Here is a 23,262-nt window from a genome sequence, read left to right on the forward strand (position 1 = left end):
AGGGGTCTCGGGACTCTAAATCTAAGAAGAAGAAGTGACAATGGAAGCTTAACAGGAGCCTGACAAGGAGAGCAAAATAATCATCTCTCACAGAAAAGACACCCTACACATGGCCCAGCATAAGTAGCAAGGGAAGAACCAATCTAAGTGAAGAGTCACTGTGGTGACCGTGAGCATCAGCTGCCTCCTGAGGTCACAGGCCAGCTGAGCTACCTGACCATACAAGATTGAAAGGCAATGGAGAGTCACATTTCAAGTGTCTTTGTTTGATCGATATTTTTGAAATGCTGCTAACTGTGAGAAGGCTTGTTAATGAAGAAATTTCTTAGCCGTTTATTTTCTACAAAATGTTTTACTCAGAGTTCATCCTGTCAGCAAAATTATTTCAAAACTGTAGCTAAGTAGTCATTCTCTCTTAATAGAGTGTCCCATACCTGATGGTGATGTGACCCATCACATTCCACTTTTGATGAAGGATGTTGTGAAATGTTGATCCAAGTGATGTCTGTGTCTTAGTTCAGGGTCACTGTATTCATCTCATGGGATGAGATGCCCCAAAGCATAGAGAGTGTTGAATTTACTTTGGTGTGTCATCTACAGTGTCTGTTATAACACTTTGGGCCATAAATGTATCCATACAAAGTTTTTATTCCCATCAGTAAGGTTTTCAAAGTTAAATATAGACTCCTGTTCATAGTAACTGCTGAATAAGTAAAAATAAAATTAGGACATCTAACAGTAGTGCCAAACAGCTTCAGAATCTCAGTTCCTAAGCCACGGTTTAAGTGCCATGTCTGAGTATAAGGCGGAATCTCTATATAAGAAAGCACTCCAGTTTAGCAAATTTTACTTAGTAGTTTATTACTGTTTTAGGGAGATGATCTTCCTCAACTTTGATACTTACAACAGATTATTTTAGAGTGCAAGTTCATAAATTCAAAGCTCTCAGTACTCCTTTGTGATTTACTTGTCTCGCTGGCTGATGTTAGTCAGCAAACATCCTCTAACACACATGAAGTTGTGGTTATTTTAGGTTGCTTGCTTAATCTGTAAGATGCAATTTAGCTCTTATTTCTGTTCTGTTGTTTTGTTTATTTTAGAGACAGAGGCTCATATTTAACCCTGGCTGGCCTCAGTGGAGGTCCTCTTGCCTCTGCCTCTAAAATACTTGGATTCCAGCACTGACCTACCACATTCACCTTTGACTAATTGTTTTTATTAAAAATAATTTTTCATGGAATATATTCTCATTATGGATCCAGTCCCCAATTCTTCCTGGATACTGCCTACTTAATACTCCCCACCCAATACATACACTTTCTCCCTCTCTGTCATTAGAATGCAGCAGGAATATAATAATTAAAATAGTAACAATAATAGATAAAGAAACCAGAATGGGAAAAACAAACAAACATAAAAATAGCCAAAGAAAAAGGCATTAAGAAACACAATCCCTGAGACACACACAATCACATGCACAGAAAACCCACAAAAGCAAAATTTCAAACTATAATACATCAGCAAAGATCTGTAAGGGAAAAAAAGCCCAGACAAAGCATTGTGATCAAAAAACTCCCAAAATACCATTGAGTATTTTGTGATGTCAGTCTACTACTGGGCATGGGGCTTGCCCTTAAGAGTGCTTTGTATACTCAGCACAACTAGGTTGAAGAAAGCTAGTATTTCTTTTGTGAGATGTTATCAATTAGAGCTAGCTTTTGGGTTCTGGATGGAGACTTCTGTCCATTTTCTCTTGTTTTCACTGGACCCCATCTACTTAGAAATGTTCTTGCCCTGTCCGTGCTACCACAGTTTCTGTGACTTCATATGTACATGAGTCCTGTTGTGTCTACAAGGGCTTGTTTCCTAGGTGCCCTCCATCACTGCTGGTTCTTACAATCTTTTGGCCTCCTCTTCTGCAAGTTCCCCAAGGGAGTTTGATGGAGACATCTCATTTAGAACTGAGTGTTTCAAGGTCTCTTACTCTGCACATTGTAATTCTTTTAATTAAAAAAAAACTAGATATTTTAATTTTTCTAAATTTAGAAATTCCAGTGTCATTTAGAACATTATATTTTTTTTCTATAGCCTAGTGGTCTTCATTTACTATAGGAAATGTTAAGTTCTTCGATAAAGTTTAACTTGTTTTTGCATGAAGCATTGTGTATAAAGTGAAAGGTTTACAATGATGAAAAGACACATTCCTGTTTTTGCAGGTCATTGCTTAGGTTAGAGTCAAATGTGAAAACAAGTGTACTGCAATGTCAACTTTATAATGCAGAATAGAAGACACTTGCTGAAAGAGACCTCCGTTTCCAGGCTCCTAAGACCTGAAATTATATTGAAATCCATTGTTGAATTGTGTTGTTACAATGAATAGGATTCTTCTTGTTCTTATTTTGGGCAAACTATGGCAAGAAAGAGCTGTGTAGACTGAGTAGCACGCAGAAGCCTCAACTAGAGAGAGGGGGATTGAGACAAATATGGGTTTTTCTTTTGTAAAGTCGTCTTCATTACACCAAAGCTAGTTCAGAGCTAGTATAGATTCCATCATCCCATCCATTCAATCAGAGAAAATGTTTTGTTGTAATCCCACTGGCCAGGGGGTATGCATGCAAGATGATCTATATGTTATTAAGAATAAACAGTCAGCTCCTTTAGTTTAAAAGAACATTTTTTTTTTTTAGAATTTGTTTTGTTTCTATATCCTAACCAAAGCTTCCCTTCCTTCCCCATGGTCAACTCTTTATGAGAATATATAAGAGTATGTGGGAACAGAGATTGTGACCTAAGTTCCAAAACATGTGGTAACTGAAGAAGGAAATAATACGAAATGTGGCAAAGTCGTTACAAGTGTTTCGATATTTAAATAGCCACTTAATTTGAAACAGGCTCATTAGTGATGCAAGTAATAAATGGGAAGATTTTCAGTGCAGTCGTGAGGAACAAACCTGGTTGTAGCAGAGAGGGAGATGGTGGGGGGGCACTAAGTGACGATGAATGTGGACAGAGAGAGAAAGGGAGGGAAGAGACTAAGCTACAGGAGAGAGGTTCCCAGCCCAGAGTCAGGATGCTCTCTTCCTCCATATGGCTAAGCTCTTCCCCAGACGGCAATCACTAACCTGACTTCTATCATAATAAATTGCATTTATTCTTTTAACATCATACAAATGTAATAGGTCATGCAAAAACGTGTGTGAGTGCATGTGTGTGTAGATTTTCTCGTAAATGTTAAATACAAATCTCATCCATGTTCCTGCTGTAACTTGCTCTTTTTCAGTCTACAAAGTTGATATACTCTCAATTTTGAAAAGTTCTCTGTGTATGAGTGCATATATGCGTACAATTGAGTGTATATGTGAGTATATAAATATGTTGACCGGAAGTAAACATAGGATGTCTTCTTCAGATATATTTTTTACATTATTCTTGAGACAGGGTCTTTCCACTGAACCTGGAGTCCATCCATTATGAGACTAATATAGTTGGCCAGTGTTCTCCAGGGATCCATCTGTTCATGTTCTCAAAGCTCGCGGTTCACACTTAGTACCCACTGTACCACACTTTTACTTGGGTACCTGGGATTCATTTCTCATCCTCATTCCTGTGAAATAGGCACTGCGCCGGCAGGCTTGACCACATTCCTGTCTCTACCATCAAATCCTTCATCGGTATGGATGAAGAATTTAGTATTATATTTGCTAACATTTCTTGGTTATTGCAATTAGTGCTGTTATCAACACTATCCTATATATTTTGGGTGTTATGTACCCATTTCTCTTGGATATATAACTAAGAAAATATCAAAATGTGGACATACATTCAGCTTTAACAGAAACTTGTAAATTCTCCGAAACAGTCACACTAATTTTTCCCTACCACAGCTGCTCTGTATCTTTATTACCAATATTTATACTTTGCTTATTTTCATTTCAACCAGTCTGTCTGGAAGTTTTATGCTCTATTTCCTTATGATTTTAATTTGTGTCTCTTTAAAACCAATGTCAGAATCTTTTGTAAAGGTGCTTTCAAATATTTTGACTTTTCTATTGTTTTTTTCTGCTTCTTTAAATGATTGAGACATTAGTGTTCAGTATAAATTCTGAACACTGCCTTTGTGAAATAAGAATTACAAATAAATTCTCTTACATCTTGATTCACCTTTCCTGCTTCTAATGGTGCTTGAGAATGAAAACTTCCTAATTTTAATAATCATCTATTTACTAAGTTATTGCCCTACTTAAAGTTATAAGTTACACTCCTATCTTTTCATTTGGAAACCTTATTGTTTTTATTTTTACACCATATTCTACAATTTCTGCATGGTTGAATAGGTCAAGTTTGTTTGTTTTTCATAGAAATAATTTTGTAAACAATACCACTTGCAGAAAACAGATATCTTTACCATATTGAACAGCTATGTCTGTAGTAAAGCAGGAGGTAATACATGGATGAATTTATTTCTACAATATCAATATTGATTTCTTTGTCTACTTTTCTATTCTTGAAAAATAACTATAATTAATTTCAATTTTTTCTATCACATGTATTATATTACAGCTTCATAATTTGATGTCATTCTTAAGTTGGGTAGCACATGTCCTCCTTACAGCTGTCTTTTGAAGTCTTGCATTACCTATACTAGCCCTTTGCTTTGCTTGCTTGAATCAGCACCGCAGATGACATAGTCTGTATAAAAACTCAAAACTCTTGGGATTTTTTTCCTGGCATGGATGTATAAATTCTTCCATCAGCTTTTGCATTAATGATATTTTAATAGTAGTGTATTTCCCTATCTACAAAAAAATTACATGACCTCTCAGTTTATGTAATTGTTACATGTTCTATGTAAAGTATTTTTCAAATCTTATAGTATTCTATTCATGATTTTCCTGTTACTTACCTTTGACATATATTAGTAAAGCACTTTTATTCTATTGTCCTTCTTTATTGGTGTGTGAAACATTCACCTACCATCTCTGACTAGACATAACTAAGATCTCATTTATCTCTTAGGACACATGTGTGGGCTACTTTGTTTAATGATTTCTTTTGTACTTTAGGATAGTCATCTTTGTCTTTTGCTTTTCTCATTAGTGAGAAAAATGTATTAATAGATATTTCTAATGTTAAAACAACTTTGATTTCATGGTATAAATTTTAAGTTTCTGAAATATATGTTTACAGTTCTAGTTCAGTGTCTATATAAAGAGATTGGTTCCAGAACCCAGCCAGATACCTAAATCTCCAGATACCAAACTCTTATGAATAAGCAACACATTATTTAAATATAACTTGTATAGTTCTTCCTGGGTGTCATAACTAATCCATTGATAACTCATGCCTAACATGAATGCAATTTAAATATTATTATGCCATACTGTTTAGGAAATAGTGATAAAAACATATCTACATACTCAATACTTTCACAATAGTTACTTCTGGAATATTTTCAGTCACCACTTGTTTGAATCTATTAATATGCAACTCATGGACACAATCAGCTAACAATGCACACCTATAGTCTGTCTATTTACCTTATGTGAGTCAAGTTATCAGCATGCAGTTTAGCTTAACATTCTCTTAATATCTTTGAATCTGAAGTTGTAGGCATTATTCATTTTTCTCTCTTTTTATTAGTGTATGTTAATGACACAGTAAGATTTCATTATATTTGCATTCATGGATGTATTATAATTTGTTTACATTCACCCAAGTTACCCTATTTTGTTCCCCTTTTCCTCTCCTGCTAGTCACCTTCCTCTTACTGAGCAATGTATCTTGTAGTTTCATGTCATTTTGTTACTTTTGTTCCTAAATACACATACCATTTATAAGAGAATCCATGCTGTATCTGTCTTCTTTCTGGTTTCTATCTCACTACATACTACCCAGTTCTCTCTATTTTTCACCAAATGCCATAGTTTCCTTTTTTATGGCTGAGTAATACTCCATTGTGTGTACATACCACAGTCTCTGTGTTTTTAATTGTTGAATATATTTTTAAATTGTTCATTTTATTTTGTGAGGTCATAATATTATTACATCATTTCTCCCTTCCCTTTCTTCCTTTCCAACCCTCCCATATACTTCCTTAATCTCTTTGAAAGTCATGACCTCATTTATGTATTACTTGTAGTTATATACATATATGCATATATATAAAATCCTAAATTTATAAGTATAACTTTCCCTATCTATATATTACCTTTATGTTTATTTTTAATACTGAGCACTAAGTATAGCACATCCCATTGGTGTGCTTTCTCTGGGGAAGCCTATCCCATTCTCAGCATTACTTAGTTGCCTGTAGTTCTTGTGAAGAGTTGAGGCCCTGTTGACATTCCCCATCCACCATGGAACATGCCTATTGTTGTCCTTGTTCAGCTCACCTTTAGGCAGTCATGCTGGTGAGACTTTATAGGTGTAGCTTATGACATTACTAGACACATTAATAGAGCAAGCTCCCCAATTCTCTGGCTTTTAAAATCCTTCTGCTCCCTCTTTTGCAATGATTCCATCAAAGAAACCTCTTTTATAAAACAGAATGAGATCATTACAGAAAACCACAACCAATCAAACTAAAGAGTTGTGTAGAGCCCAGTTCCAATGGATATATCTATAATACAATTCCTACATTTTCCTATACAGGAATATGCTGAAGTGTACTGAGATTAAAACCACTAATCACATCAAACATCAAATTGTGTTTTTTAGTATTGTATATGTTGTATTTCCCAGGTTTTATAAGTCTCTTCCTTAGTTCTGTTATTGTTATACAGCATTGTCTAATAGGACATCTTGGAATAATGAGACTATTCTGTAATTCAGCAGCCACTAGCCACATGTCATTGACTGAGCATCTAAGAACTTAAAGGTGAATTCTTGAGTGTTAACACTGAATTTCTGAATTAGCTTGATTCTATACTTAGAAAATACTGAGGGTGATAAATTTGATAAGTTTCTTTTGGACCCTATATTTTCAGAATATTTGTGTCTTATAAAGGGAACATATTTGATTTAGTCACAGAGCATCTTTCTTATAGAATGTTGTATGTTAACAGACTAATCCATCAGAGTACCCCTTTCCTGTCACTCACCTTAGTCTGCTAGGAGATCAGCCAGTTTTACCTGATGCCTTTCAAATTCAAAGTGCTGTATTAAATCCCACCAGAAAGTTTTTTTTTTAACAATCACAAACTCTTTATGTTTGATAACTTCAATAAACTTCAGCAATATTAGGAATCAATCCATTCTAACAGCAAAGTAATCATGATGAGTGGCATGTTATTTTGATTTTATTTACTAAAAATAGTATATACAAAGTGTACTACTAAATTCACTGTGATTCTTTCTTGGTACACAATAAGTTAGTCACAAATACTTATTGCACAACAACCTGTAATCACACTCAGTGGTTTACAGTAATAGTTAGAGATAACCATTTGTATATTGATGGGCCATCTCTAGGTTACAGCTGCCATGGATTTTCAGAAGGTTTACAGCATTATTCTGCATCCTCCTGAGGCCAATAGGTGATGAGGCATATCCAGAAGTGCAGGACAGCAAACAAAAGTGCAAGACTTCTTGTTATCCATTTCCAACTTGACAAACTGTCTAGCTCATATCTGTGGCAGGGTTCTGTGCTGTTGTTCCCTTTGGAGGAAGGGACCAAGTAGGCACAGAGTCAAACCACAGACTCTGGGAGAATGTCAAAACAACAAGCTCAGTTTATTCAGAAGGAGGCAAGCCTTATATACCCTCCACCCCACCCTGGGGAAAGGTCTGATGAATATGCATCTGCTGGAGTGATATGGCTGCCTCTCATTGGTCCAGGTCATCTCTGGATCATGTTTCAGCTGCTGTTGCTAAGGCCCTTAGGCAGACCCAGGTTGGTTCTCAGAAAGTAACTTTTTACTGGTTTGGGCCAACTGGTCCTCAAGCCTGTTAGGAATGAGTCATCCCACATATTCACTGCTTTTTATTATTTCATGGGACATGCTCAGTGGAAGCTAGGGTGCATTGTCCTAACCTTGTTGACTCCACCTCAGCAGAGCTCAGCATAATGGACTGTGCCTGGCTTAGGTGGGCTTGCCAAACAAGCTCAGATCCATCATTGACTACCAGCCCTTAAAGAGCATCAATACTGGAGAGCTGTCCAGGTGGTGGGCTTTAGACAGTAACCTTCTGTATCTCAGTGAGCTATGCATCCATTGTCTCTCTAGGAGGACTTTGATCTAGGTTTCTGAGAGCAAATAAGACCTGTAGGGTTGCCTCCTTGGCCACCTTCTGTTGGTGAACCTGTTGCAGAAGATATTTGAACAAGAGAAGGATTAGTCAAAAATGTAATCTCAAGGACATGGATGGGACCCTAGTCATATTTATTGTGTCAATCAAAGTGATGCATTAGTGACCTTGTAGGGGGTGAGGCAATAGCTAGATATCTAGGGCTGCATGCCAGTAATGACATGACCTTTATTAATGCCTCAGTAGCAGAGCAAATCATACATTACCCTTCTGAAGCTTCTTCTTTCGTCAAATTCTCTTGGTATGCTGCCAGAAGCACATCTCTGGAGGGTATCCATATTAGCGTGGTGGTATTCTGGAGAAAATGCAAGCATACCTTCATCCGCAGGTTAAAAGGGGAGCAGGGGTTTGCCATTGAAGGGTGATGGGATCCCTCCAACACAACAAGGGCAATGGAGTCTCCTGAAGCAAGGAAATAACCATGTTGTTCAATTTGGGCTTGTGTGACAGGGTTAACATATGGTCCTTGGCCCATGAGCATCTCAAGAGAAACAGCAATATTGTACTGTATATTAAAACAAGCATGAGCCTTGGCCTGGTCATCATAGGCAGAGCGCCAGTTAAAGAAGACGAAAGACTCATACATAGCCTTCAACAAGTGGTACCAGTCATAATAAGTCTTTAAATGCATTACCCATTCATTCATTATCTTAGGACTTGCTCAAAATACAGTGAGTCAGGACCTGATTCATTAGCAGCCTTACATACCAAAGATAGGTCTGCAAGAGGGGTAGGTATCCATGGGTGGTTGGCTACATTAGGGCCTACATTAACTGGAAACACCATGGTGGACAAGTGCGGCACCACAGGTAGAATAGGCTGGGAGATATGTGGAGCAGCTGGCTCAGTGGGCAGACAACTAGGCAAATCACTCCATGGATACTGCAGCAGAGGAGTAGCTTCTTGAGGCATGGGGGGAGCAGAGGGGGGTCCTGCCAGTGTAGGCTTAGATGCTGCCGTAATCATTTCCATCCTTTTCCTGTACTTTATGCCTATTCTCATCTGTCTCCTTGTCAGCAGAGGTGGAGGAAATATCAGGCATGGACAGAATGAAGGTGATAGATAAGTTGGTGATACATTGTTCCTGGCAGTGCTTATTGTGGGCCTTAATGACCTCTTCAGTAGGGGAGGACTTTAGGCCAGCAATTACAGCCAACAAAATGGGCATAAAAAACAACTGGATAGTTACTCCTGAGGCCACTTCCCTTTTTCTGACTAGGAACAGAACTCTCATCCAAAGACCAGGTTCCCACATGTTCTCTGAAGAGATCCACGGACCAAGCACCACAGCCTCCACCCAAAACCTTTCTAGTTCTGATGTTGTAGCACAGAGCCCCTGGCTGGTTAGGAGGGACTTAAGGGCTCCAATAGGGGCCTCTTTATGGTGAAGGAGGAAATTTCCCATAGTGTTAGAAGGTGGGATAAACAACAGTGACTATGGCTCTGTTTCCTGAGGTTCCAGCCCGTATATGGAAACACCAGGCAAGCCTGAACAAAAGCATGTACCACCATACCATACAGACAGACTCACAAACAAGACAAACAAAAATAATTAACTGCCAAAGGGACTGAAAGCACACAAGGTAGAGGGGCCTACTCACTGAAATTGACTGTTCAAGGGCGCTGCTTCACCAGCGCTGTGCATCAAGAAAGGGAGAGAAACAGTGCTGGGTTTCGGCATCAGATGTGGCAGGGTCCTGTGCTGTTGTTCTCTTTGGGGGAGGGGACCAAGTAGGCACAGAGTCAAACCACACAGACTCTAGGAGAATGTCAAAACAACAAGCTCAGTTTATTCAGAAGGAGGCAAGCCTTATATACCCTCCACCCTACCCTGGGAAAAGGTCTGATGAATATGCATCTGCTGGTGTGACATGGCTGCCTCTCATTGGTCCAGGTCATCTCCAGATCATGTCTCAGCTGCTGTTGCTAAGGCCCTTAGGCAGACCCAGGTTGGCTCTCAGAAAGTATCTTTTTTACTGGTTTGGGCCAGCTGGCCCTCAAGCCTGTTAGGATGAGTCATCCCACAGATATCCATTTATTATTAAGTAAAACAAATCAAATATACAAATTGGAAGTTAAAAAGAAAACAACAACAACAACAAAATGATGGAGACAGACTCAATTCAAGTAGGGTAGAAAGAAGCGTTAATAGTGCAAGGCCCTTAAAAAATGATTATTGACTTAGGACATCCCAAAAATGGCAACCCAAAACAAAATGTTTAAGATAACAAAATCATATATATAAACTGTTCATGCTTATGGCAAACCATATAACATTTTATTATACAATGTCCAAAATCTATATCTCCTCAAGAAATGTATCATTTAATGTACTTTCATCCAATTTCTTGCACAGTTAAGGATGCTTTTTGAAAGCTACTGACTCAGCATTCAGAAAAAATTAATTAAAAATTAAGAGTATTGGTTTGCTATTAATAAAAATATCTGGAGTATAAAGTCATCTTTCAAATAGAGTGGTGTGTATGGCTCAGGCTGCTCTCACATTATACCTATCTCAATTCTTGCCAGTGATTTAAGTGACAAAGAGCATAGCAGAATGATTAAAGAGAATGGATGTTATAATTACAAAGACCTGGCTTCCATTGCTGGTGCAACCATATATTGTAGATGTAACCAACCGTCTTATTAAATAAGAAACACAGAACCAATGCAAAGAAGAAAGCCAAGAGATCAGAGCTAAGAGCCTTACCCGTCTGCTGCAGCTGGCCTATTCAGCCAAGAGATCTCTCCAAAAGAGACCTACTTCCTGTCTGTTTATCTTTATATAGACTTTCTGTTCTGCCTTCTCATTGGTTGTAAAGCCAACCACATGACTACCTCGTCACTGCCTGTCTGTACAGACCTCCAGGTCTTCTACGGTTGGTATTGAGATTAAAGGCATGTGTCTCCAATGCTGGCTGTATCCTTGAACACACAGAGATCTCCTAGCTCTGCCTACTAAGTGCTGGGATTAAAGGCGTGCACCACCACCGCCCAGCTTTCACTATGGCTCTAATAGCTCTGACCCCCGGGCAAGTTTATTTATTAACATACAATTAAAATCACATTTCAGTACAAATAAAATATCACCATAATATATAACTGTTCACTGCTTCAGGTAAACATATTTATTAAATTAAACTGAAATATAATTCCATTCTAATGCTACTACCTCATGAATTACTAGAAAGTTATATATGTCTTATAGATAAAACACTACTTTTTCCACTGAAAGCAATGATTAAAAACAAAAACAACAAAAACATGACAATGTTATTTTCCAATGAAAGGCCACTTTCAACTTTGCCATTTGGAAGATCTCTTCTTGTATATAACACTTACAAGTAAAGCTTCTTTGTATTATCCTGCTATAAAGCATGACTTCCTGTTATTTGTCTGAGGTTTTTAACGAACAGTAATTTTAAAAACTGGTGATATTCATCCTCAGCTCTCACAAACCTGATGTTCCATGAGGACTGAGTATAAAATGCTGTTGCAGTCACGATCTGCCACAATGACAGTAGAGTGACTTGAACAAAGCCAAGCTAAGGGGAACACTGGGGCCCTGTAGTGCTACTGTGAAAGAGAGCAGTTTTAAATGCCGCAGTGTTGTGGTCTCATTTCCTCTTACCTTTGCTCCTAACAAAGGGAATTTTAATCCCTTTTCACGGGAAAGCCTGAATAGTGTACTTCCTGTCCAGAGGAACAGTGCCAAGTTTGTCTGTTTCTGTTGCACACAAGTAGACCAGCACCAGGCGACACAGCCCACACCAAGGAAGAACCCTCAGAGTGAAAACAGCAGTCAGAGCACCACCAAGAAGAAGTTGAGTTTCCTCATTTAAAAGTAATTTTATTAATTATTTGAGAATTTTGTAAAGCATGTATTAATCACATTCACCCCCTCCTCCAGCTCTCCCCAGATCCACTCCCTCCGTATCCATCTGACTCTGTGTCATTGCACTTTCCACCCATTGAGATCAATGTGTGCTACTGAACTACTCAGATACAAAATTCAAAACAAACAACTAACTAGAAACGTTTCTAATGTATTTAGACACCTATTAAGGTCTATCAAGATTTAATGTAGATTCAATTATCAGTTAATCATGCGTTCCTTTATTACATCCCACTTTCAACTTCTTTATTACAAAATATTATCACATAGTTTGAACATGCTGATTCTCTGGCAAAAGGGGCATTAATTCCAAATGAGATAACTAACATGCATAAATACAAAGATAAAGGTGGCTACTTTCTTCCCATCCTCAATTCTTTCCTCCCTTCTTCTTCCCTTTCATTTCCTAGATGATAACTTTTAAAATTAGTACACTATGATTGGTTTTGTTTCATTAAAAATAAAAACAAAATATAAATTTAAAGATAATCATTTGGTATTTATTACTTTATTTCAAATTTTATAATGAAATTTATTAGTTCCAAGTTTTGTTCAAATTAGTGTAGAATGAAGAAGAAACATTGAATAGCTATTTATATAGACCACATCTTTAGTTACATGTACACTCCACATTTGGTGTTCTTTAATAATAGAAAAATAGACATAAGAATCCTCAAAAATTTCATACACACACACACTCAATTGTATATATGTATATAGTATATATGTATATCATAATATATGCACACATATGTTACATGTGTATATGACCTACAACAAAATGCTTTGGCTGTCAAAGTTGCCTTGCCTGGAAGAGGTAAGGACCTCCTTCCTGAAACTCGCCCCTGGCACAGGTGTCATGGCATCAAAGTACAAGGAGATTCTGTCAGATTGTTGCCTTGTGATCTTTTATTTGTTATTTTTAATATTGTGATACAAAATAGGGCTTACCAATTACTTTGGGTGAAAAACACATTTGAATGCTGCCCAAAACCATGTAGTTTAAAATGAAAATACCAGGCAGGGGCTATAGGGCAAGGAAAATATAGGGACAAGGAAAATATACCCTAACCCTGACCAGACCTGAGACCAGAGCTAAGGAAAAGCACCCTGACCCTGACTTGACCCCAGGACCAGGACTTAAAATCCTACCAATCTCTGAGCTTACTCTAGAGTCAGGCTGCAGAATCCCACCAATCCATGAGGTCCCTGAGCACAAAATCCCTCCAACTGCAAGCCATCCTGGAAAGCATTCCCCTGCCCCCCCTCCGTCCCCCCTCACACCCTAAAAAATCCAATTACCTTGTTCTGTTTGCTGCTGCTTCTCACTAGAGGCAGCTCCCCTCCTGGATTCTTCCTTCTCAATAAATCTCTTGAGTGGGATCTGTTGTGTGGTGTGTAACACTTTTGCCAGATTGGAACCCAGCTGTAACAACTTTCAGGAGACAGGGCAGAATGGAGCAGAGCTGTACCACTTTTGCTGGGTAAACTTTCCGCTAGATGAGCCGACTTGTTACACTCTGAGGGACCTGGGCAGAGCTGTAGTTGGAGTTTTTTGGTCCTGCCTGGCCCACAGACAGGACAAATCTCTCACCCACCAGTCCCATAGCTGCTCAGACCCAACCAAGTAAACACACAGAGACTTATATTACTTATAAACTATATAGCCATGGCAGGCTTCTAGCTAGCTGTTCTTATATCTTAAATTAACCTATTTCTGTTAATCTATAAGTTGCCACATGGCTCATGGCTTACCGGTACCTTACATCTCACTTATCATGATGGTGGCTGGCAGTGTCTCTCTGCCCCCAGCCTTCCTGTTCCCAGAATTCTCTTCTCTCCTTGGCTACTGGCCAATCAGTGTTTTGTTTATTAACCAATCAGAGCAACACATTTAACATGCAGAACATCCCACAGCACAGAGCTGTAGCACTTCTCCAGAGCTGGAGCAGAACAGTGCTGTACCAACTTCACAGGAAAATGCTCCCCTGTGGGACAGAGTTGTTACACTTGCATTGGGGAAATCTTTCCCTGGAGCAGAGCTGTAAACTGCTACATTTACAGTGGCTTTGTAGTATTTCTTTTTTTTTTTCTTTTTGTGATATATATTTTTTATTTTACAATACCATTCAGTTCTACATATCATACATATCAGCCATGGGTTCCCCTATTCTCCCCCCTCCCATGCCCTCCCCTTACCCCCAGCCCACCCTCAATTCCCACCTCCTCCAGGACAAGTCCTCCCCCGAGGACTGTGATCAACTTGGTAGACTCAGTCCAGGGAGGTCCAGTCCCTTCCTCCCAGACTAAGCCAAGTGTCCCTGCATAAGTTCCTGGTTTCAAACAGCCAACTCATGGAATGAGCACAGGACTTGGTCCCACTGCCTAGATGCCTCCCAAACTGATCAAGCCAATCAACTGTCTCACCTATTCAGAGGGCCTGATCCAGCTGGGAGCCCCTCAGCCTTTGGTTCATAGTTCATGTATTTCCATTCATTTGGCTATTTTTTTTCAATAATTGAGTAAAACTGAAATTGATTATATGCCACAGTCATCCTAGAGACCTCCATGCTATATATATAGCCTCTATGGTTCTATGGGTTGTGGTCTGATTGTTCATTTTATATCTAGAATCCACCAATGAGTGAGGACATACCATAACTGTCTTTCTGGGTTTGGGTTACCTCACTCAGGATGATTTTTTCTAGTTCCATCCATTTGCCTGCAAATTTCATGCTTTCATTGTTTTTCTCTGCTGAGTAGTACTCCATTGTGTATATATACCACATTTTTTTCATCCATTCTTCCGTTGATGGGCATCTAGGTTGTTTCCAGGTTCTGGCTATTACAAATAGTGCTGCTATGAACATAGCTGAGCATGTATCTTTATGGTATGTATCAGCATTCTTTGGGTATATGCCCAAGAGTGGGATGGCTGGGTCTTGAGGTAGTTCGATTCCTAATTTTCTGAGAAACCGCCATACTGATTTCCACAGTGGTTGTACAAGTTTACATTCCAACCAACAGTGGAGGAGTGTTCCCTTTGCTCCACATCCTCTCCAACATTGGTTGTCATTGGTGTTTTTTATCTTAGCCATTCTAACAGGTGTAAGGTGGTATCTCAGAGTCGTTTTGATTTGCATTTCTCTGATGATTAAGGATGTTGAGCATTTCTTTAAATGTCTTTCAGCCATTTGTAGTTCTTGTTTTGTGAATTCTCTGTTTAGCTCTTTAGCCCATTTTTTAATTGGACTGTTCAGTGCTTTGATGTCTAGTTTCTTGAGTTCTTTATATATTGTGGAGATCAATCCTCTGTCAGATGTGGGGTTGGTGAAGATCTTTTCCCAATCTGTTGGGTGTCTTTTTGTCTTATTGACTGTGTCTTTTGCCCTGCAAAAGCTTCTCAGTTTTGAGAGGTCCCATTTATTAATGGTTGTGCTCAGGGTTTGTGCTGTCGGTGTTTTATTTAGGAAATGGTCTCCAGTGCCAATGCGTTCAAGAGTGCTTCCTATTTTCTTTTCTATTAAGTTTAGTGTAACTGGATTTATGTTTAGGTCTTTGATCCACTTGGACTTGAGTTTTGTGCATGGTGACAGATATGGATCTATTTGTAATCTTTTACATATTGACATCCAGTTATGCCAGCACCATTTGTTGAAGATACTTTCTTTGTTCCATTGTATAGTTTTGGCTCCTTTGTCAAAAACCAGGTGTTCATATGTGCATGGATTAATGTCAGGGTCTTCAATTCGATTCCATTGGTCCGTATGTCGGTTTTTATACCAGTACCAAGCTGTTTTTATTACTATAGCTCTATAGTAGAGTTTGAGGTCCGGGATGGTGATGCCTCCAAGGGTTGCTTTATCGTATAGGATTCTTTTAGCTATCCTGGGTCTTTTGTTTTTCCATATAAAGTTGAGTATTTTTCTTTCCAAGTCTGTGAAGAATTGTGTTGGGATTTTGATGGGGATTGCATTGAATCTGTAGATTGCTTTTGGTAAGATTGCCATTTTTACTATGTTAATCCTGCCTATCCATGAGCATGGGAGATCCTTCCATTTTCTGATATCTTCTTCAATTTCTTTCTTTAGAGATTTAAAGTTCTTATCAAAAAGGTCTTTCACTTGTTTAGTTAGTGTTATCCCAAGGTATTTTATATTATTTGTGGCTATTGTAAAGGGTGATGTTTCTCTGACTTCTTTCTCAGCCCTTTTATCATTTGTGTATAGGAGGGCTACTGATTTTTTTGAGTTGATCTTGTATCCTGCCACTTTACTGAAGGAGTTTATCAGCTGTAGAAGTTCCCTGGTAGAGTTTTTGGGGTCACTTATGTATACTATCATATCATCTGCAAATAGTGAAAGTTTGACTTCTTCCTTGCCAATTTGTATCCCTTTGATCTCCTTTTGTTGTCTTATTGCTCTAGCTAGAACTTCTAGTACTATATTGAATAAATATGGGGAGAGTGGACAGCCTTGTCTTGTTCCTGAATTTAGTGGTATCGCTTTGAGTTTCTCTCCATTTAATTTGATGTTTGCTGTTGGCTTGCTATAAATTGCTTTTATTATGTTTAGAAATGTTCCTTGTATTCCTATTCTTTCTAAGACCTTTATCATGAAGGGGTGTTGGATTTTGTCAAAGGCTTTTTCAGCATCTAGGGAGATGATCATGTGGTTTTTTTCTTTCAGTTTGTTTATATGGTGTATTACATTGACTGATTTCCGTATGTTGAACCATCCTTGCATCCCTGGGATGAATCCTACTTGGTCGTGATGGATGATTGTATTGATGTATTCTTGGATTCGGTTTGCCAATATTTTGTTGAGTATTTTTGCATCAATGTTCATGAGGGAGATTGGTCTGTAGTTCTCTTTCTTTGTTGCATCTTTGTGTGGTTTGGGTATCAGGGTAATTGTAGCCTCATAAAAAGAGTTTGGTAGTGTTCCTTCTGTTTCTATTGTGTGGAACACTTTGAAGAGGATTGGTATTAGTTCTTCTTTGAAAGTCTGGTAGAATTCTGCATTAAAACCATCTGGTCCTGGGCTTTTTTTAGTTGGGAGACTTTTGATGACTGTTTCTATTTCTTTAGGGGTTATTGGTCTATTTAAATGGTTTATCTGGTCTTGATTTAATTTTGGTATTTGGTATTTATCCAGAAAATTGTCCATTTCTTCCTGGTTTTCCATTTTTGTGGAGTACAGGTTTTTGAAGTATGATCTGATGATTCTCTGGATTTCCTCATTGTCTGTTGTTATGTCTCCCTTTTCATTTCTGATTTTGTGAATTTGGGTGTTCTCTCTTTGCTTTTTGATTAATTTGGCTAGTGGTTTGTCTATCTTGTTGATTTTTTCAAAGAACCAACTCTTTGTTTCATTGATTTTTTTGTATTGTTCTCTTGTTTTCTATTTCGTTGATTTCAGCCCTCAATTTGATTATTTCCTGGCGTCTATTTCTCCTGGGTGAGTTTGTTTCTTTTTGTTCTAGAGCTTTCAGTTGTGCTGTTAATTCATTGGTATGGGATTGCTCCATCTTCTTTATGTGTGCATTTAGAGCTATGAATTTTCCTCTTAGCACTGCTTTCATAGTGTCCCATAAGTTTGGGTATGTTGTACTTTCATTTTCATTGAATTCTAGGAACTCTTTGATTTCTGTCTTTATTTCTTCCTTGACCCATTGATGTTTCAGGTGGGTATTATTCAGTTTCCATGAGTTTGTGGGTTTTCTATAATTTTTGTTGTTATTGAGTTCTAACTTTAAGGCATGGTGGTCTGATAAGATACAGGAGGTTATTCCAATTTTTTTGTATCTGTTGAGATTTGTTTTGTGTCCAAGCATGTGGTCAATTTTTGAGAAGGTTCCATGGGGTGCTGAGAAGAAGGTATATTCTTTTGTGTTAGGATGGAATATTCTGTAGATATCTGTTAGGTCCATTTGAGTCATAACATCTGTTAGGTCCTTTATTTCTTTGTTAAGTTTCAGTCTGGTAGATCTATCTTTTGGTGAGAGTGGTGTGTTAAAGTCTCCCACTACTAATGTGTGGGGTTTGATGTGCGTTTTAAACTTTAGTAGTGTTTCTTTTATGAATGTGGGTGCTTTTGTATTTGGAGCATAAATGTTTAGAATCGAGACTTCATCTTGGTGGATTTTTCCTGTGATGAATATGTAATGTCCATCCTGGTCTCTTTTGATTGATTTTAGTTTGAAGTCTATTTTATTAGATATTAGGATAGCTACACCAGCTTGTTTCTTAGGTCCATTTGCTTGGAAAACCTTTTCCCAGCCCTTTACTTGGAGGTAGTGTCTGTCTTTGGAGTTAAGGTGTGTTTCTTGTATGCAGCATATGGATGGGTCCTGTTTTCTAATCCATTCTGTTAGCCTGTGTCTTTTTATAGGTGAGTTGAGACCATTGATATTGATGGATATTAATGACCAGTGATTGTTAATTCCTGGTATTTTTTTGGTTGTGTTGTGTTGTCCTTCTGTGGTGTATGTTGGTGTAGGATTATCTATTGCTTGATTTTTCATGGATGTGTTTAGCTTCTTTGGGTTGAATTTTCCCTTCTAGTGCTTTCTGTAGGGCTGGGTTTGTGGACAGGTATTGATTAAATCTGGTTTTATCCTGGAATATTTTGTTTACTTCGCCTATGGTGATTAAGAGTTTTGCTGGGTATAATAGTCTGGGTTGGCATCCATGGTCTCTTAGTGTCTGCATGAGGTTTGTCCATGATCTTCTATCTTTCATAGTCTCTATTGAGTAGTCTGGTGTTATTCTGATGGGTTTGCCTTTATATGTTACTTGGTCCTTTTCCTTTGCAGCTCTTAATATTTTTTCTTTATTCTGTGTGTTTAGTGTTTTGATTATTATGTGGCGAGGGGACTTTTTTTTTGGATCCAGCCTATTCGGTGTTCTGTAAGCTTCTTGTATCTTCATAGGTATTTCTTTCTTTAGGTTAGGAAAGTTTTCTTCTATGATTTTGTTGAATATATTTTCTGTGCCTTTGAGTTGGTATTCTTCTCCTTCTTCTATCCCTATTATTCTTAGGTTTGGTCTTTTCATGGTGTCCCAAATTTCCTGGACGTTTTGTGTTAGGACTTTTTTGTCTTTATTGTTTTCTTTGACTGACGAATCTATTTTCTCTATCGTGTCTTCAGTGTCAGAGATTCTCTGTTCCATCTCTTGCAATCGGTTGGTTATGCTTGTTTCTGTAGTTCCTGTTCGTTTTGTCAGGATTTCTATTTCCAGCATTCCCTCAGCATGTGTTTTCTTTATTGTCTCAAATTCATTTTTCAGATCTTGGAATGTTTCTTTCATCTGTTTAATTGCTTTTTCTTGGCTTTCTTTGATTTCTTCCCATTTTTTGTTCGTTTTTTCTTCCATTTCTTTAAGGGAGTTTTTTATTTCCTCTTTAATGGAGTTTTTCATTTCCTCTTTAAGGGAAGTTTTTATTTCCTCTTTAAGGGAGTTTTTTATTTCCTCTTTAAGGAAAGTTTTTATTTCCTCTTTAAGGTAGTTTTTCAATTCCTCTTTAAGGAAAGTTTTTATTTCCTCATTGAGGGAATGTTTTATTTCTTCTTTAAGGGCCTCTATCATCTTCTTAATGTCATTTTTAGGGTTGATTTCTTCTACTTCTTCTGTCATGGTATGTTTAGGTCTTGCAGGTGTAGAATCACTAGGTTCTGATGTTGCCATATAGGTCTTTATGTTGTTGCCTGTATTTTTGCACTGGCGTCTGCTCATCTCTTCCTCTGTGAGGTGCAGGTGTTGTCTGTGTCTGAGAGTGCCTCTCTTGTTCTAATTTTTAGTCTTGGTTTAGTAGTGGTTCTTGGTTAAATTGGTGCTATTGGGCTATTTCTTCAGGGGCAGCTGATTTCGATCGGTGAATTATATACTTATGATTCTGGTGATCTGGTTTGGTGTCTGGGTAGCGCCTTCTTCTGTGTTCTCAGGTCACTTTTTGTTCATTTGTCAACTCCTCAGCTGATCTTGTTTCTTCAGACTTTAAACTGTAGGCATCTGAATCCTCTCCCAGATGGGTTTCAGCTGAGCAGGGTAGTCTCACCAACCGCTCCAAGTTGTTGGGTTTCACAGGATCAGCAGCTGGGCCCTGGGTTGTCCTCAGATGGAGTGTTCAGATTCGTTCTGGTTCTGACCCACGGAGATAGCTTCTTCCCCAGTTGTTGGGGTTAGGGGCATCCCTGTTCCAAGCTGCGTCTGCTTGTCTCTGTCCCTGGGCCTGTTTACCTCTGCAGTCCTCCGCCGGGCCTGTGGTCCCTGTCAGCTGCCGCTGGTTCTGTCTGCCTCTGGGGGCCGCCACCGGGCTTGAATGTCTCTGTCGGCCGCTGCCGCGGGGCACGTCTACCTCTGTGGGCCGCCGCTGGGCCTGAATGTCTCTGCCGGCTGCCTCCGGGCCTGAATATCCCTGTCGGCTGCTGCCGCTGGGCACGTCTACCTCAGCGGGCTGCCGCTGGGTCCGTCTACCTCCACAGGCCGCCGCCGCAGGCCTACCTGCGTCTGCTTGTCTCTGCCGCCGGGCCTGTCTACCTCTGTGGACCGCTGTTGGGCCTGAATGTCTCTGCCGGCTGCCGCCGGGCCTGAATGTCCCTGTTGGCCGCTGCCGCCGGGCCCGTTTACCTCAGAGGGCCGCTGCTGGGCCCGTCTACCTCTGTGGGCCGCCGCTGGGCCTGAGTGTCTCTGCCAGCTGCCGCCGGGTCTTAATATCCCTGTCGGCTGCCGCCGCTGGGCCCGTCTACCTCCACGGGCCCCCGCCACAGGCCTACCTGCGTCTGCTTGTCTCTGTCGCCGGGCCTGTTTACCTCTGTGGGCCGCCGCTGGGCCTGAATGTCTCTGCCGGCTGCCTCCGGGCCTGAATATCCCTGTCGGCTGCCGCCGCTGGGCACGTCTACCTCAGCGGGCTGCCGCTGGGTCCGTCTTTGTAGTATTTCTTTTCTCCCGACTACCTGCATACCTTTCCATCTGAGCTGCAATGCTTACAGGGGTGTCATATACCCTTAATCCCAGCACTCAGGAGGCAGAAGCAGGCACATCTCTGAGTTTGACGCCACTGTGGTCCCGGAGCTAGTTTCAGGCCAGCCAGGTATACACAGGAAAACCCTGTCTCAAAAAAAAAAAAAAAAAAAAAAGAATAAATATGAAATAAGTAAAGAAATAATAAATAAAACATGAAAGGAAAATGGAAACATTTATTCAAATTGATTACTTTCTTAAAGCCAAGGAGGCAACTTTAAAATATAGTAAGTTTTCCCTCCAAGGATTAGAACTCAGGTGTTTCTTTATCATAAAATTTTATTTTAGAGATTTCTCCTACAATGAAGTAAAAAAGAATTCCATGTTTAAAACTGCAAAAAAAAAAATTCTCATATTTAAAGGCCTAAGTTAGTATTTATTTTTAAATACAAGTTTTCTATGTATTATCTTTCCTTAGGGGCCATTTACTTTCATGGCTTACTGATGTGTTGTCAATGATTTTACAATTTGTTGTTTTATATGTGATGGCTGACACCTTGTTACATGTGCATTTTCACAAAATGGGTATGCAAATCATTTGAAGTTGTGTTCTATGCCATGAGTGTCTGCAAGTACACAATGGGGGAGTTCTCATACAGATGGTCGCTATCAAACACAAACAGCTCCCAGGCTTGTAGCCAAACACTACCCTAATTGGTAATGAACACTTGTTCATGGTCACCTTTGAAGTGGGGCCAACATTAGCAGGAGTTGTGGTTTCCTCGGCCTTCACTTGCTAGCACTGACCAGCAGCGAAATGAGAATCAATCTCCGTCAGACTGGTAATTGAGCACTTCCCTAATTTATGAGACAGTTTTCCCATTAACAACAAAATCTTGAGAATTAAATAAAAACAGACCTTCACAAGTGCTGCAGCCTAGGTGCGTGTGGAGTAAACATTGATAGATGCGCGTGCCTTGTAGAAGCCTGACTTTGAAAAATTCTGTGTCAGAATTTTAGGTCGCATTCTGACAACAATTAGGAACACTGAGAGAAATAGCTGGCAATTCTTCTTGCTTATGACAGGTGATGTAACGCCATCTTTCCAGAGCAAAGGGCTGCTCTGAGTATGAAAAGCAGAGTCCAGACATCTTGCTGGGACTGAGAATCTGTAGCTACCTCCACTGCACATCAGGGCAGACACCCTTTGAAGATTTTAGAGTTTGGCTAAGCTGTTTCCACTTCATCATTTGTGAATTCCTCTGCCACTGCAATGCCATGCTTCACACAGAACCCATGAAATGGTTAAAAAAGTGAAGTGTCCAGTTCAATCTGATTTTCCATATGAAATTTCTAACTAGGATATTGTATGAAATGTTCTGGCAAAATCTAAATGACTGCATATTGGCTGAAATGCGAAGCCTCTAAGGTTTATTTGAATTTAAGGGAGTTTATACATTTCAAAGGCTCAACTGTTGGTAACGCAATCATGAGTTTATTTTAGAAATTTATAATAAGTTATATGAATGTGCATATTTACATTATTCTTAAACTATATTGGTGAAGAGTAATGCTTCTTGATTACAGTGACTACATGCACATAAAATTTCTAGCCATCAAGTAAAAAGAAATAAAAAATTCCTGTCTGAAGCCAGTAACATTATTTGAATTAAGTTTGTAACATTATTTTAAAAATAATTAGGAATGCTACATCCTATGTCATCTTTGCATTATTCAATTTATCCTGGAATTCTTAAATAATAAAAAATAGAATTTAAAAAAGTACAGAAATCAGGCAAAAGGCAGTTCGTCTTTAGAAATGCATTGAGGGATAAAAGTTTACAGAAATTTCTGAAAATTAAAATATAATATACAGTAATTTAATAAGTTATAAATAATTAGTCACATGAATGTTTATGCATGTAGTTCCACATGAATAATTATACAAAATTGTTTTTATTTCCTGGGTTAGAGTAAAACACAAACACTCTCCTTCAGATAAGCAGATAAAAGATTATTTTTATCATCTCACATCTCTCCAAATGGCTGTTCCTGAAAGAGCTCTAACCCCTCCACATAAGTCAGGACTTTCAGG

General features: G+C 38.9%; 1 long non-coding RNA gene across 3 annotated transcripts; it reads right to left on the reverse strand.

Moving 5' to 3' along the window:
- Nucleotides 1–337: 337 nt before the first annotated feature.
- On the reverse strand, nucleotides 338–14,281 carry LOC121827134 (uncharacterized). 3 transcript variants are annotated; one of them, XR_013048940.1, is made up of 6 exons: nucleotides 13,505–14,281; nucleotides 11,939–12,090; nucleotides 9,909–10,066; nucleotides 8,514–8,709; nucleotides 6,393–6,530; nucleotides 338–703 (listed from the first exon to the last, which is right to left on the reverse strand). It is a non-coding gene; the product is annotated as an uncharacterized LOC121827134 (long non-coding RNA). The 3 variants fall into 3 exon arrangements; XR_013048941.1 differs by lacking the exons at nucleotides 338–703; nucleotides 6,393–6,530 and having other exon boundaries at nucleotides 7,740–8,709; nucleotides 9,909–10,019; XR_013048939.1 differs by lacking the exons at nucleotides 338–703; nucleotides 6,393–6,530 and having other exon boundaries at nucleotides 7,740–8,709.
- Nucleotides 14,282–23,262: the final 8,981 nt, after the last annotated feature.

The sequence above is a fragment of the Peromyscus maniculatus genome, chromosome 2, assembly GCF_049852395.1.
Source record: "Peromyscus maniculatus bairdii isolate BWxNUB_F1_BW_parent chromosome 2, HU_Pman_BW_mat_3.1, whole genome shotgun sequence".
In the NCBI taxonomy this organism is placed as follows: Eukaryota; Metazoa; Chordata; class Mammalia; order Rodentia; family Cricetidae; genus Peromyscus; species Peromyscus maniculatus.